Source organism: Callithrix jacchus, chromosome 3 (genome assembly GCF_049354715.1).
Source record: "Callithrix jacchus isolate 240 chromosome 3, calJac240_pri, whole genome shotgun sequence".
Classification (NCBI taxonomy): domain Eukaryota; kingdom Metazoa; phylum Chordata; class Mammalia; order Primates; family Cebidae; genus Callithrix; species Callithrix jacchus.
This window is the reverse complement of record NC_133504.1, coordinates 109,099,948-109,113,890: the sequence shown is the minus strand read 5'-3', so window position 1 is coordinate 109,113,890 and position 13,943 is coordinate 109,099,948. Positions and strand designations below refer to the sequence as shown.

The following is a 13,943-nucleotide window of genomic DNA, read 5'->3' as shown; positions in this document are numbered from 1 at the left end:
GTTGGGTCCATATATGTTTAGGATCATTAGCTCTTCTTGTTGTATCGATCCTTTTACCATTATGTAATGGCCTTCTTTGTCTCTTTTGATCTTTGTTGCTTTAAAGTCTATTTTATCAGAGATGAGAATTGCAACTCCTGCTTTTTTTTGCTTTCCATTAGCTTGGTAAATCTTCCTCCATCCCTTTATTTTGAGCCTTTGTGTATCCTTGCATGTGAGATGGGTTTCCTGGATAAAGCACACTGATGGGTTTTGGATTTTTATCCAATTTGCCAGTCTGTGTCTTTTGATTGGTGCATTTAGTCCATTTACATTTAGGGTTACTATTGTTATGTGTGAATTTGATACTGCCATTTTGATGCTAAGTGGCTGTTTTGCCTGTTAGTTGTTGTAGATTCTTCATTATGTTGAAGCTCTTTAGCATTCAGTGTGATTTTGGAATGGCTGGTACTGATTGATCCTTTCTATGTGTAGTGCCTCTTTTAGGAGCTCTTGTAAAGCAGGCCTGGTGGTGACAAAATCTCTGAGTACTTGCTTGTTCGCAAAGGATTTTATTTTTCCTTCACTTCTGAAGCTCAGTTTGGCTGGATATGAAATTCTGGGTTGAAAGTTCTTTTCTTTAAGACTGTTGAATATTGGCCCCCACTCTCTTCTGGCTTGTAGTGTTTCTGCCGAGAGATCTGCTGTGAGTCTGATGGGCTTCCCTTTGTGGGTGACCCGACCTTTCTCTCTGGCTGCCCTTAGTATTCTCTCCTTTATTTCAACCCTGTTGAATCTGACGATTATGTGCCTTGGGGTTGCTCTTCTTGCGGAATATCTTTGTGGTGTTTTCTGTATTTCCTGCAATTGAGTGTTGGCTTGTCTTGCTAGATGGGGGAAATTTTCCTGGATGATGTCCTGAAGAGTATTTTCCAGCTTGGATTCATTCTCTTTGTCACATTCTGGTACACCTATCAAACGTAGGTTAGGTCTTTTCACATAGTCCCACATTTCTTGGAGACTTTGTTCATTCCTTTTTGCGCTTTTTTCTCTGATCTTGGTTTCTCGTTTTATTTCATTGAGTTGGTCTTCGACTTCAGATATTCTTTCTTCTGCTTGGTCAATTTGGCTATTGAAACTTATGCATGCTTCGCGAAGTTCTCGTATTGTGTTTTTCAGCTCCTTTAATTCATTCATATTCCTCTCTAAGGTATCCATTCTTGTTATCATTTCCTTGAATCTTTTTTCAAATCTTTTTTCAAGGTTCTTAGTTTCTTTGCATTGATTTAATACATGATCTTTTAGCTCACAAAAGTTTCTCATTATCCATTTTCTGAAGTCTAATTCCGTCATTTCGTCACAGTCATTCTCCGTCCAGCTTTGCTCCCTTGCTGGTGAGGAGTTTTGGTCTTTTCTAGGAGGCGAGGTGTTCTGGTTTCGGGTGTTTTCCTCCTTTTTGCGCTGGTTTCTTCCCATCTTTGTGGATTTGTCCGCTGGTCGTCTGCGTAGTTGCTGACTTTTCGTTTGGGTCTCTGAGTGGACACCCAGAATGTTGATGATGAAGTATTTCTGTTGCTTGGTTTTCCTTCTACCAGTCTAGCCCCTTCGCTGTACGACTGCTGAGGTCCGCTCCAGACCCTGCTTGGGGTGCACCTCTAGTAGCTGTGGCACAGCGAGGGATGCTACCAGTTTCTTTTTCTGCTCTCTTTGTCCCAGGATGATGCCTGCCTAATGTCAGTCTTTTGGATATAGAGGGGTCAGGGAGCTGCTTGAGGAGACAGTTTGTACTTTATAGGGGTTTAATTGCTGAGCTGTTCACTCTGTTGTTCATTCAGGGCTGTTAGGCTGCTATGTTTTATTCTGCTGCAACAGAGCTCATTAAAAAACTCTTTTTTTTTTTTTTTCTCAAATGCTCTGTGTTGAGGGGTTTGGGCTTTATTTTCGGATGTCCGATCAGGTGTCCTGCCCAGCTCAAAGGCAGACTAGCCACTGTTTGGCTGTCGAGGCTCCGCCCTGCTGTTGTGTGATTCGCGCTGTTCCTGCTGGCTCTGCTGTGGTCTCCGCCACGCCCTGCGGCGGAGTCTCTTCGTTGTAGCGTGTTGCCTCAGCAACGGCAGGCTGCGTCAGCAGTGGGCGTGTATCTCAGTAGGGACGGGTTGCCTCGGCAACGGCTGGCTGCGTCAGCAATGGGCGTGTATCTCAGTTGGGGCGGGTTGCCTCGGCAACGGCTGGCTGCGTCAGCAGTGGGCATGTATCTCAGTTAGGGTGGGTTGCCTCGGCAACGGCTGGCTGCATCAGCAGTGGGCGTGTATCTCAGTTGGGGCGGGTTCCCTCGGTAGTGGTGGACGCCCCTCCCCCACAGAGCGTCTCGGACCGTCTGCTCAGGATAGTTTGAAATCGTGGTTTTGTTCATCCCACTGGGTATCCCAATCCCTGCAATCCCCTGGGGTGGCCTACTGTCCAAGTCTCGTTCAGTCTCAAGTCCAGCCCTCTCAAGTCTCAGGTTGCCGGTTCAACAGGGCACCCGGACAAGCGCGCCCTGTGGGGATTGCTGGGTAGGGCTGGCCGCCGCCGCCCCGGCTGCCGGCTTCGCCAGGCAGACCTACTGCCTGGCATCCCGTGTCTTTTTTATACTTGGGAGTTTCCCCGTTCTGTGGGCAACAAAGATCAGTCTGGAAATGCCGCTCTGACTCACCGTTTGCGGATTCAATGAGAAGAGCTCCAATCCTGGGTTGTTCTCACAGCGCCATCTTGAGTCCTCCTCCCGCATATTTTTTTTAATGAAAGAAAGAAAAAGAAAAGGGGGAGAGAGAACAGGAGTCTTGCTCTATTTCCCAGGCTGGAATGCAATCTAAAAGTAGGTATTTAAAACCTCTTTTTAATATTTAATAAATTAATTTTATTAAGCGGATAATTGTGCTTAAGAGCAGAGACAGGAAGGAATAAGGAAAGAAAATAACAAACAAACAGCCAATCAATATTTCATTTAAATCTGAAATGCTATGCAAATGCTGAAGAGTGATTTGCTTCCATTTATGTGGTCACTTTCAAAATAGGTGTAATATGATAATAAAAAAAATGTATGTTCTGTGGACCTGGGGTGAAGAATTCTATAACTATTCACTGAGTTTACTTGTTACAGGTCTGAGTTCAAATCATCAATGTCCCTGTTAATTTTCTATCTTGTTGATCCATCGAATATTAACAATGTGGTGTCAGTCTCCTGCTATTATTGTGCAGGAGTCCAAGTCTCTTTATAAGTCATTAAGAACTTGTCTTATGTATCTGGGTGTTCCTATATTGGGTGCATATATATTTATGATCATTGACTCCTATTGTTGCATTGTTCCTTTTACCATTATGTAATGTCCTTCTTTGTTTCTTTTAGTCTTTGTTACTATTAAAATGTATTTTGTCAGAGACAAAAGTTACAACTCCTGTTTTTGTTTTTCTCTCCATTTGATTGGTGAGTCTTCCTCCAACCTTTTGTTTTGAGTCTTTGTGTGTCCTTGCTTATGAGATGGATCTGGATACAGAGTGCTGATGTGTTTTGACTTTTTATTCAGTTTGCCTGTCTGTGTCTTTGATTGGGGCATTTAATTGATTTAAATTTTGGATTAATATTGATATTTGTGAGTTTAATATTGTTATTTAATGCTAGCTGGCTATTTTGCCCAGTAGTTGATATAGATTCTTCATTGTGGAGATACTCTTTACCGTTTGGTAAGTTTTTGGGATGACTGATACTGGTTGTTCCTTTCTGTGTGTAGTGCTTCTTTCAGAAGCTCTTGTAAAGCAGGCCTGGTGGCAATGAAATCTCTGAGTACTTGCTTGTTGGAAAAAAATTTTATTTTTTCTTCATTTATAAAGCTTAGTTTGGCTGGATATGAGATTCTGGGTTGAAAATTCTTTTCTTTGAGGATATTGAATATTGACCCCCACTCTCTTCTAGTTTGTAGGGTTTCTGCTGAGAGATCTGCTATAAGTCTGATAACCTTTATGGGTAACCTGACCTTTCTCTCTAGCTGCACTTAGAATGTTCTCCTTTATTTCAATCCTGGTGAATCTAACATTATGTGTCTTGGGGTTGCTCTACTTGAGGAATATCTTTGTAGGGTTCTCTGTATTACCTGGAGTTGAGTATTGTGCTGCCTTACTATTAGGAAAATTTTCCTGAATAATATCCTGAAGAATATTTTCCAGCTTGGATTCATTCTCTTCATGACATTCAGGTATACCTATGAAATGTAAATTAGGTCTTTTCACATAGTCCCATATTTCTTGGAGACTTTGCTCATTCCTTTTTACTCTTTCTTCTCTAATCTTGTCTTCTCATTTCATTTCATTAAGTTGGTCTTTGACCTCTGATATCCTTTCTTCTGCTTGATCAATTCGAGTGTTAAAACCTGTGCATACTTCGCGGAGTCTGTGCATACTTTGCGGAGTTCTCGTATTGTCTTCTTCGGTTCCATTAATTCACTTATATCCCTCTCTAAATTGTCTATTCTCATTAGGATTTCATCAAACCTTTTTTCAAGGTTCTTAGTTTCTTTACATGGGCTAGAACATGTTCTTTTAACTCACAGAAGTTTCTTATTATCCACCTTCTGAAGCCTAATTCTGTTATTGGAACGCACTCCTTCTCCATCAGGCCTTGTTCCCTTCTTGATGAGGAACTGTGATCCTCTGTAGATGGAGAGGCATTCTGATTTTGAGTATTTTCAGCCTTTTTATGCTGGTTTCTTCCCGTCATTGTAAATTTATCCACCTGTTGTCTTTGTAATTACCGACTTTCAAATTAGGTCTCTGAGTGGATGTCCAACTTGTTAATTCCCAGCGCCAAAATCTGAGCAACCCACTGCGCCGGCTACAACAGCAGCATCAAGAATCTTGGTGCTTTTCTTCCTGGGAGTGTCCGGTCTGGCTTCCCTCCTGAATCCCTTCTTCAATCAGCTGAATGGGTGACTCTGCCTTCCCGGAGCTCCAAACATTGAGCAAAAGGGGACCCAGTCCCATTTACTCTGCACCGGGAACCACCGTGCTGGTCACAAGAGTCGTGCTGGCAACCGTGGGGCTCCTCCGCTGGGAATCTCCTGGTCTGTGAGCAACAAAAATTCATCTGAAAGTGTGGCATCCTCTCGTTCTCTGCGCTTTCACTGGGAGCTACAAGCCTGAGCTGCTAGAGATTGGCCATCTTGGATCTCTCTATCTCATGTAATTCATTACAAACTTGGAGGCAAGTATTATCTTTGACTTATAAATGGAGTAAAGTGAGTCTCAAAGAAGTTAAATAATACATCCCAGGTCACACATGGCCAGGATACAAACTCCTGCCTCCCTAGCCTGTTCTCTTTCCACTCTTACAGCTTATAAATCAGAAACTGGAACATGAGAAGTCATGCTTCTGGACACAAGCTAAGCTTTTTAATATGGAAAGTCCTAATCATGAGACTCCTATTCGCCCCTCATTCCAATAAGCCTTCACTTAATTCTCTCCCATCTATGGACTGCCTCTAAAAAATGCATCTCTACTGAAGGAAATGAGAAATTCCTGAAGCCCTAAATTTCTTAGTTTACCTGCTTATTATTTTTTATATACCTATTTTAATATTGGAAAATGCACACTGTCAGGAAATTTGTGCCTTTATATAAAGTCATTCCTTCATACTTTACTTTAAACCATATGTCTTATTAATGTAGTCAGTGGAAGAGAATGAAGCAGAGAGGAAAGGGAACTAATAATTCAGAGTCCTATGCCAGGAACTATGATAGATCCTTTTAAGATAACTAGCTCATTTAGGTCATAGTGCCCAAAGTAATTTATACACTTAATGCTATCCCCATCAAGCTACCAATGACTTTCTTCACAGAATTGGAAAAAAAAACACCTTAAACTTCATATGGAACCAAAAAAGAGCCCTCATAGCCAAGACAATCCTAAGCAAAACAAAAATAAAAACAAAACCGAGCTGGAGGCATCAGGCTACCTGACTTCAAACTATATTACAGGGCTACAGTAATCAAAACAGCATGATACTGGTAATCAAAACAAAGATATAGACCAATGGAACAGAACAGTGGCCTCAGAAATAATGTCACACATCTATAACCATCTGACCTTTGACAAACCTGACAAAAACAAGCAATGGGGAAAGGATTCCCTATTTAATAAATGGTGTTCAGAAAACTGGTTAGCCATATGCAGAAAGTTAAAACTGGATCCCTTCCTTACACATTATACAAAAATTAATTCTAGATGGATTAAAGATTTAAACATGAGGCCTAACACCATTAAAACTCTAGAGGAAAACCTAGGCAATACCATTCAGGACTTAGGCATGGGCAAAGACTTCATGACTAAAACAATAAAAGCAATGGCAACAAAAGCCAAAACAGACAAATGGGATCTAACTAAATGTAAGAGCTTCTGCACAGCAAAAGCAACTATCAATAGAGTGAACCAGCAACAAACAGAATGGGAAAAATTTTTTACAATCTACCCATCTGACAAAGGGCTACTATCCAGAATCTATGGAGAACTTGAACAGCTTTACAAGAAAAAAACAAACAACCCCATCAAAAAGTGGGCAAAGGATATGAACAGACACTTTTTAAAAGAAGATATTTATGAAGCCAACAAACATATGAAAAAAACCCTCATCATCACTGGTCATTAGAGAAATGCAAATCAAAACCACATTGAGATACCACCTCACACCAGTCAGAATGGCGATCATTAAGAAATCAGGAGACACCAGATGCCACATTGAGATACCGCCTCACACCAGTCAGAATGGCGATCATTAAAAAATCAGGAGACACCAGATGCTGGAGAGGATGTGGAGAAATAGGAATGCTTTTACACTGTTGGTGGGAGTGTAAATTAGTTCAACCATTGTGGAAGACAGTGTGGCAATTCCTCAAGGATCTAGAACTAGAAATACCATTTGACCCAGCAATCCCATTACTGGGTATATACCCAAAGGAGTAGAAATCATTCTGTTATAAAGACACATGTACACATATGTTTATTGTGGCACTGTTCACAATAACAAAGACCTGGAACCAACTCAAATGACCATCAATGATAGACTGGATAAAGAAAATGTGGCACATATATACCATGGAATACTATGCAGCTGTAAAAAGGATGAGTTCATGTCCTTTGCAGGGGCATGGATGAAGCTGGAAACCATCATTCTCAGCAAGCTAACACAAGAACAGAAAACCAAATACCTCATGTTCTCACTCACAAGTGGGAGTTGAACAATAAGAACACCTGGATGCAGGGAGGGGAACATCACACAGGGGGCCTGGTGGTTGGGGGGCTAGGGGAGGAATAGCAGGGGGTGGGGGGATTGGGAAGGTATAGCATTAGGGGAAATACCTAATGTAGATGATGGGGGCGATGGATGCAGTAAACCACCACAATGGCACTTGTATACCTATGTAACAAACCTGCACAATCTGCACATGTACCCCAGAACTTAAAGCATAATAATAAAAAATAAAATATTTAAAAAGATACTAGCTCATTTAATCCTCAACACAATCTTTAGGGTACGTGTTATAATTGTCATTTAATAAGTAAGAAAACTGGGGCACAGCTGCCTTAGGTGCAGAGCTGGGATTTGAACTTTTACATCCAAAAAGTCCATAATTCCCTCCCCTCCTTTTCTCTCCCCTCCCCTCCCTTCCTCTCCTCTGTTTTATTTTCTCTTTTCTGTTTGATGGAGTCTCGCTCTGTCACCCAGGCTGGAGTGCAGTGGTGCTCACTGCAATCTCCGCCTCCCAGGTTCAAGTGATTCTCCTGCCTCTGTCTCAGCCTCCCAGTAGCTGGGATTACAGGTGCCTACCACCACACCAGTTTAATTTTTGTATTTTTAGTAGTGATGGGGTTTTACCATGTTGGCCAGGCTGGTCTTGAACTCCTGACCTCAAGTGATCTACCCGCTTTGGCCCCTCAAAGTGCTGGGATTATAGGCATGAACCACCACATTCAGCTCAAACTCCATGATTCTACTATACTATATTGATCATGCATTCATTTACTTATTTAAAAATTCTGTCTGAAAGAGCACAGACAACCTAATGTCATACCTCTAGGAACTAGAGAAACAAGAATAAACTAAACTCAAACCCAGCAAAAGAAAAGAAACAACAAAGATCAGAGCAGAACTAAATGAAATTGATACAAACAAGCAAAAAACAATACAAAAGATAAACAGAACAAAAGGCTGGTTTTTCTGAAAGGATAAACAAAATTGACAGACTACTAGTGAGATTAAGGAAAGAGAGAAGATCAATGTAAGTTCAATTAGAAATGAAACTGGACTAAGAAGCAGCTTCTTCATTCCTTCTGGAATCTCCACCTGATTCAGCCCACCTGCCTCAACCATGTCCATCAAGGTGACCCAGAAGTCCTACAAGGTGTCCACCTGTGGCCCCTGGGCCTTCAGCGGCTGCTCCTACATGAGTGGGCCTGGTGCCTGATCAGCTCCTTGATCTTCTCCTAAGTGCGCAGCAGCAGCTTCTGGGGTGGCCTAGGTGAAGGCTTTGGTGGGGCCAGTGGCATGGGAGGCATCACTGCCATCACAGTCAGCCAGAGACTGCTGAGCCCCCTAAACCTGGAGGTGGACCCCAACATGCAGGCTGTGTGCATACAGGAGAAGGAGCAGACCAAGACCTTTAACAGCAAGTTTGCCTCCTTCATCAACAAGGTAGGGTTCTTAGAGCAGCAAAACAAGATGCTGGAGACCAAGTAGAGCCTCCTGCAGCAGTAGAAGATGGCTCTGAGCAACATGGACAACATGTTCCAGAGCTACATCAACAACCTTAGGTGGCAGCTGGAGACTCTGGACCAGGAGAAGCTGAAGCTGAAGGAAGAGCTTGGCAACATGCAGGGGCTGGTGGAGGACTTCAAGAACAAGTATGAGGATGAGATCCATAAGTACACAGAGATGGAGAATGAATTTGTCTTCATCATGGAGGATGTGGATGAAGCTTACATGAACGAGGTAGAGCTGCAGTCTCACCTGGAAGGGCTGACTGACGAGATCAACTTCCTCGGGCAGCTGTATTAAGAGGAGACCCAGGAGCTGCAGTCCCCAATCTCAGACACATCTGTGGTGCTATCCATGGACAGCAGCTGCTCCCTAGATATGGACAGCATCATTGCTAGAGTCAAGGTGCAATATCAGGAGATTGCCAAATGAAGCCAGGCAGAGGCTGAGAGCATGTACCAGATCAAGTATGAGGAGCTGCAGATGCTGTCTGGGAAGCACAGAGATGACCTGCTGTGTACAAAGACTGAGATCTCCAAGACGAATCAGAACATCAGCTGGCTCCAGACTGAGATTGAGGGCCTCAAAGGCCAGAGGGCTTCCCTGGAGGCTGCCTTTGCAGATGCCGAGCAGCATGGGGAGCTGACCATTAAGGATGCCAACACCAAGCTGTCCGAACTGGAGGCTGCCCTGTAGTGGGCCAAGCAGAACATGGTGTGGCAGCTGCATGAGTACCAGGACCTGACGAACATCAAGCTGGCCCTGGACATCAAGATTGCCACCTACAAGAAGCTACTGGAGGGCGAGGAGAACCCGCTGGAGTCTGGGGTGCAGAACTCAAGTATACATACAAAGACCACCAGCGGCTATGCAGGTTGTCTGAGCTCGGCCTGTGGGGGCCTCACAAGCCTCAGCGTCAGCTAATGCCTGGGCTCCAGCTTTGCCTCTGGCACAGGCTCCAGCTCCTTCAGCCACACCAGTTGGTTGTGAAGAAGATGGAGACCTGTGATGGGAAGCTGGTGTCCGAGTCCTCTGATGTCCTGCCCAAGTGAACAGCTGTGGTAGCCCATCCCAGCCTGCCCCTCCTGCAGCTGCCCCAGATCCTGGGAGGGAGGCCCCTGTGCAGGGTAGCACAGGGAATGGGAGACCCACCTGAGGCTCAGCCCTAGCTCTCAGCCCACTGTGGGGAGGTACTGCCTGGGGACCCTCTGTTGAGAAATATTAAGTTTATGAATATTGATCAATACTGAGGGCATAACAGAATATATTGTTTGCTAGGAAGAATGATGGCAAGGAAACCTAGTCAACCCCCCACCCCCAAGTGGAAAACCACTTGGGGCATTCCAAAGTGGCAGGGTACAAATATCATACAGCAGTATAAACAATTATTTGAGATATCTGACCCTACCCCCTATGGCTCCCTAGTGGAGAATACCTTTTCATTTGTCTGTAATCAGTGGTAAGTGGGTAACAGCTGCCTACTTGGTATATTTTTGTGTTATGAGAAAATGCAGAACACCTGTTTGTTAATAATAATCACCTGTTAAGAGAGCATAACTATGTGGATCAGCACCTGCTCAGGGGCCTTCAGCCTGGAATGCTGTCAGCTCTTGAGGTTCTCAGTTTGGAAGGCTGCTGGCCCCCTGGATAGACCCATTTTGCTGTTCTGTGTGGGTGTCTGCCCCTAATTTCCTTCAGTGCCACCTGGGTGTGGGACTCCCAACCAAGCTGGTACTCGGTAAGTGGCACCCAGATATGAGGCTTGAACCTGGATGAAGAGTTGCCCAAGCCACAGAATAAGCTGAAGATATCCCAACTACTCTTGGAAAAAATCCTCAGGGTCAGTTGGGGAGCTTGAAAGAGGCCTGGGAACTTTGGAAAGAATCTCCCAGGTGAGTTAGGGAGAACCCGGAATTAGACTGAGAACTTTTGAGGAAAAGGAAAAAAAGGAGGAGAATCTCCCAGGGTTAGTTGGGGGAGCTCAGAATTAGCCCAAGAACTCTTGGAAAAAAATCTCCCAGGGTGAGCTGGGGGAGGTCGGTAATATTAGGGTAACATGGGACAAGGATTGAGCAAATGAGAGGCTTGTTCTGGTTTGCTTCATCAGCTGCTTAAAAGAGGGAGAATTAAAACTAGTACTGATAGCTTAACACAGTTTTTTTTTATGTAGTTGAGGAATTTTGTCCCTGGTTTCCTGAGCAGGGAAGGTTGAGCATAGAGGAATGGGAAAAAGTGGGTACTACTTGAAGGAAGCTACACAGAGAAGGAGGCAAGGACATTTCTATTCCGGTGTGGTCTGTTTGGGCTTTGGTGCATTTTGCCCTGGAGCTGTTTCAGGCAGATGATGAGGGAGAGGATTCAGGAGAGGAAAGGGAGTGTGATGAAGTATGTAGAGAATTATAGAGCAAAAGGATGAGAAGTCAAACGAGGAAAAGTTGTGCCTGTCACCCCGCCTCTCAGTATCTTGTCGAGGGATGGCCAGATCCTCCTGATATTTTTCCATTAAAGGAGTAGGAAACTACCTCGAAAATGAAATTAGCTGCTCCTGTTGCCATGTGTAATATGGTAACCGGTTCCATCCAAGCGGGAATTCCACAAGCAAGAAAAGAGGGAGATTTAGCAGCATGGCAATTTCCAGTTGTTATATGCCTTCAGGATCAGCAGGGACAAGTTCAGTTTGCTTTTGAGCCCTTTCCCTTCAAATTGCTGAAGGAGTTTAAACAGGTCATTAGCCAATATGAGCCTGGATCTCCATTTGTGCTATGATTATTAAAGAACGTGGCTACTTCTTACTGGCTGATTCCAATAGACTGGGATACTTAAACCCGAACTTGTTTATCACTTTTTACAATTTAAGACCTGGTAGACTAATAAGGCTAATATTCAGGCTAATATAAATGCTAATGTTCAACCTCCAATTAATATTGCCATGGGACAGCTTACAGGAACTGGTGCATGGGCTTCTTTGCAGGCACAAGCTACCATGGCTGATTTGGTCATAGAGCACATTAGGAAAGTGTTTAAGAGCCTGGGAGATCATATCAGGAAGTGAAAAAAAATCCTTCCTTTGGAGCCGTTAAGCGGGGGCCGAGAGAGCCATATGCCAATTTTATAGCTCAATTGCAAGAAGCCGTAAGAAAGGCCATATCAGACACAGGCTCTGGATATTGTTTTATACTTACTAGCATTTGATAATGCTAATTCTGAATGCCAGGCTGTTTTATGGCTTCTTAAAGGGAAAGCTCACTTAGTAGATCATATTAACACATGTGATGGAATAGGGAGAAGTTTGCATACAGCTACTTTGCTGGCACAAGCTATGGCTGGACTTAAAAGGGATGTGGTTTTCCCTGGAGCTTGTTACAATTGTGGGAAAAAAAGTCTAAAAGAAAGGTAGAAAAGGACAAAAAACAAGGTATTTATCTTTTTTTAAGCAAAAGGGTACTGAGCCTGGAGTATGTCCCAGATGTAGAAAAGGAAGAAAATCTGATTTCAGGAAACAGGTTGAGGGGCCCGCCTCGGCCTGATCCCAACTGGGGCCTATCCAGTATGAATGATTTCCTCATCCCTGTACAATGCTTGTTCCCCACCACAGTTGGGAGTGCATCAGTAGATTTGTGCAGCTCTCAAAGAGTAAGCATTTTACCAGTAGATCCACCACAAAAAAATCCCTACAGGAGATTGTGGCCCTTCACTCCCCAGAACTGTGGTTTTACTTCTAGGAAGATCTAATCTTACTGCTCAAGGAGTTAGAATTCATACAGGAGTTATTGATGCAGACTTTATAGGGAAAATTCAAATTGTAGTGTCTTCCTCCATTCCTTGGAATGCTGAGCCTGGGGAACGCATTGCACAGCTTTTAGTTATACCATATGAAAAAATAGGAAAAAGTGAAATTAAAAGAACAAGAGGATTTGGAGGTACAAACAAGACAGAGCAGCGTATTGGGTAAATGAAATTACTGGTAAATGTCCTAAATGTGAAATTACAATTCAGGGAAATACATTTAAAGGATTGGTAGATACTGGAGCAGATGTTTCTCTTATTGTTTTCCAACACTGGCCACTTTCTTGGCCCATGGAAAGTGCTCAGGTCAATGTCCTTGGAGCAGGGCAGGCCTCTGAAGTATATCAAAGCAGTCACATTTTAACCTGCAAGGGGACTAAGGGACAGCCTGGAACTATTCATCCTATAATGATACAAATCCCCGTTAATTTATGGGGAAGAGATCTGTTACAGCAATGAGGAGCTCAAGTTTTAATACCTGAACAATCATATAGTCCCCCAAGCCACCAAATGATGCAGGATAAGGGCTATGTGCTGGGGATGGGATTGGAAGAAAATTTGCAGAGCCCAAGGGAATCTTTAGAAATTAAAGGACAAAATTCACTCCAGGACTTAGGATATTATTTTTGATGGTGGCCATTGTTAAGCCTCCAGAGCCTATTGCCTTGAAATGGATGACAAACAAACCTATATAGATAGAGCAATGGCCGCTAACTAAAGAAAAACTGGAGGCTGTAGAGAATTTAGTTACTGAACAATTAGAAAAAGGTCATACATATTGCTCCCACATTTTCACCATGGAATTCTCCTGTTTTTGTCATAAAAAATCAGGAAAATGAAGAATGTTAACAGACCTCAGAGCAATCAATGCTGTTCTACAACCCATGGAAACTTTACAGCCCAGTTTGCCTTCTCCAACTATGATCCCAAAGAATTGGCCATTAATTGTTATTGATTTAAAGGATTGCTTTTTTACTATCCTGTTGGTAGATGAAGACTGTGAACTGTTTGAATCCACCATTCCATCCATAATTAGAAACCTGCTAAAAGATATCATCCCCACAGGGGATGCTAAATAGCCCCATAATTTGTCAAACTTATGTAGGCCAAGCTATTGAGCCTACTAGAAAGAATTTTTCTCAGTGTTCTATCATTTACTCATGGAATGCATTCTTTGTGCTGCACCAAAGAGAGAACTTCTGAGAAGATGTTATGATCATCTGAGAAAAATCCATCCAATGCTTTGTGTTAGTAATAACCCCAGCTAAGATTAAAACTACAATTCCTTATTCATATTTAGGCATGTTGGTGGATAACAGTACTATAACACCCCAAAAAGTGTCTATTAGAATGGATAAATTGAAAACTTTAAATGATTTCCAAAAATTGCTTGGG

General features: G+C 43.0%; 1 pseudogene; it reads left to right on the top strand.

The window, feature by feature from the left end:
- The first annotated feature begins 7,609 nt into the window (after positions 1 to 7,609).
- On the top strand, positions 7,610 to 13,586 carry LOC118152248 (keratin, type II cytoskeletal 8 pseudogene; annotated as a pseudogene).
- Positions 13,587 to 13,943: the final 357 nt, after the last annotated feature.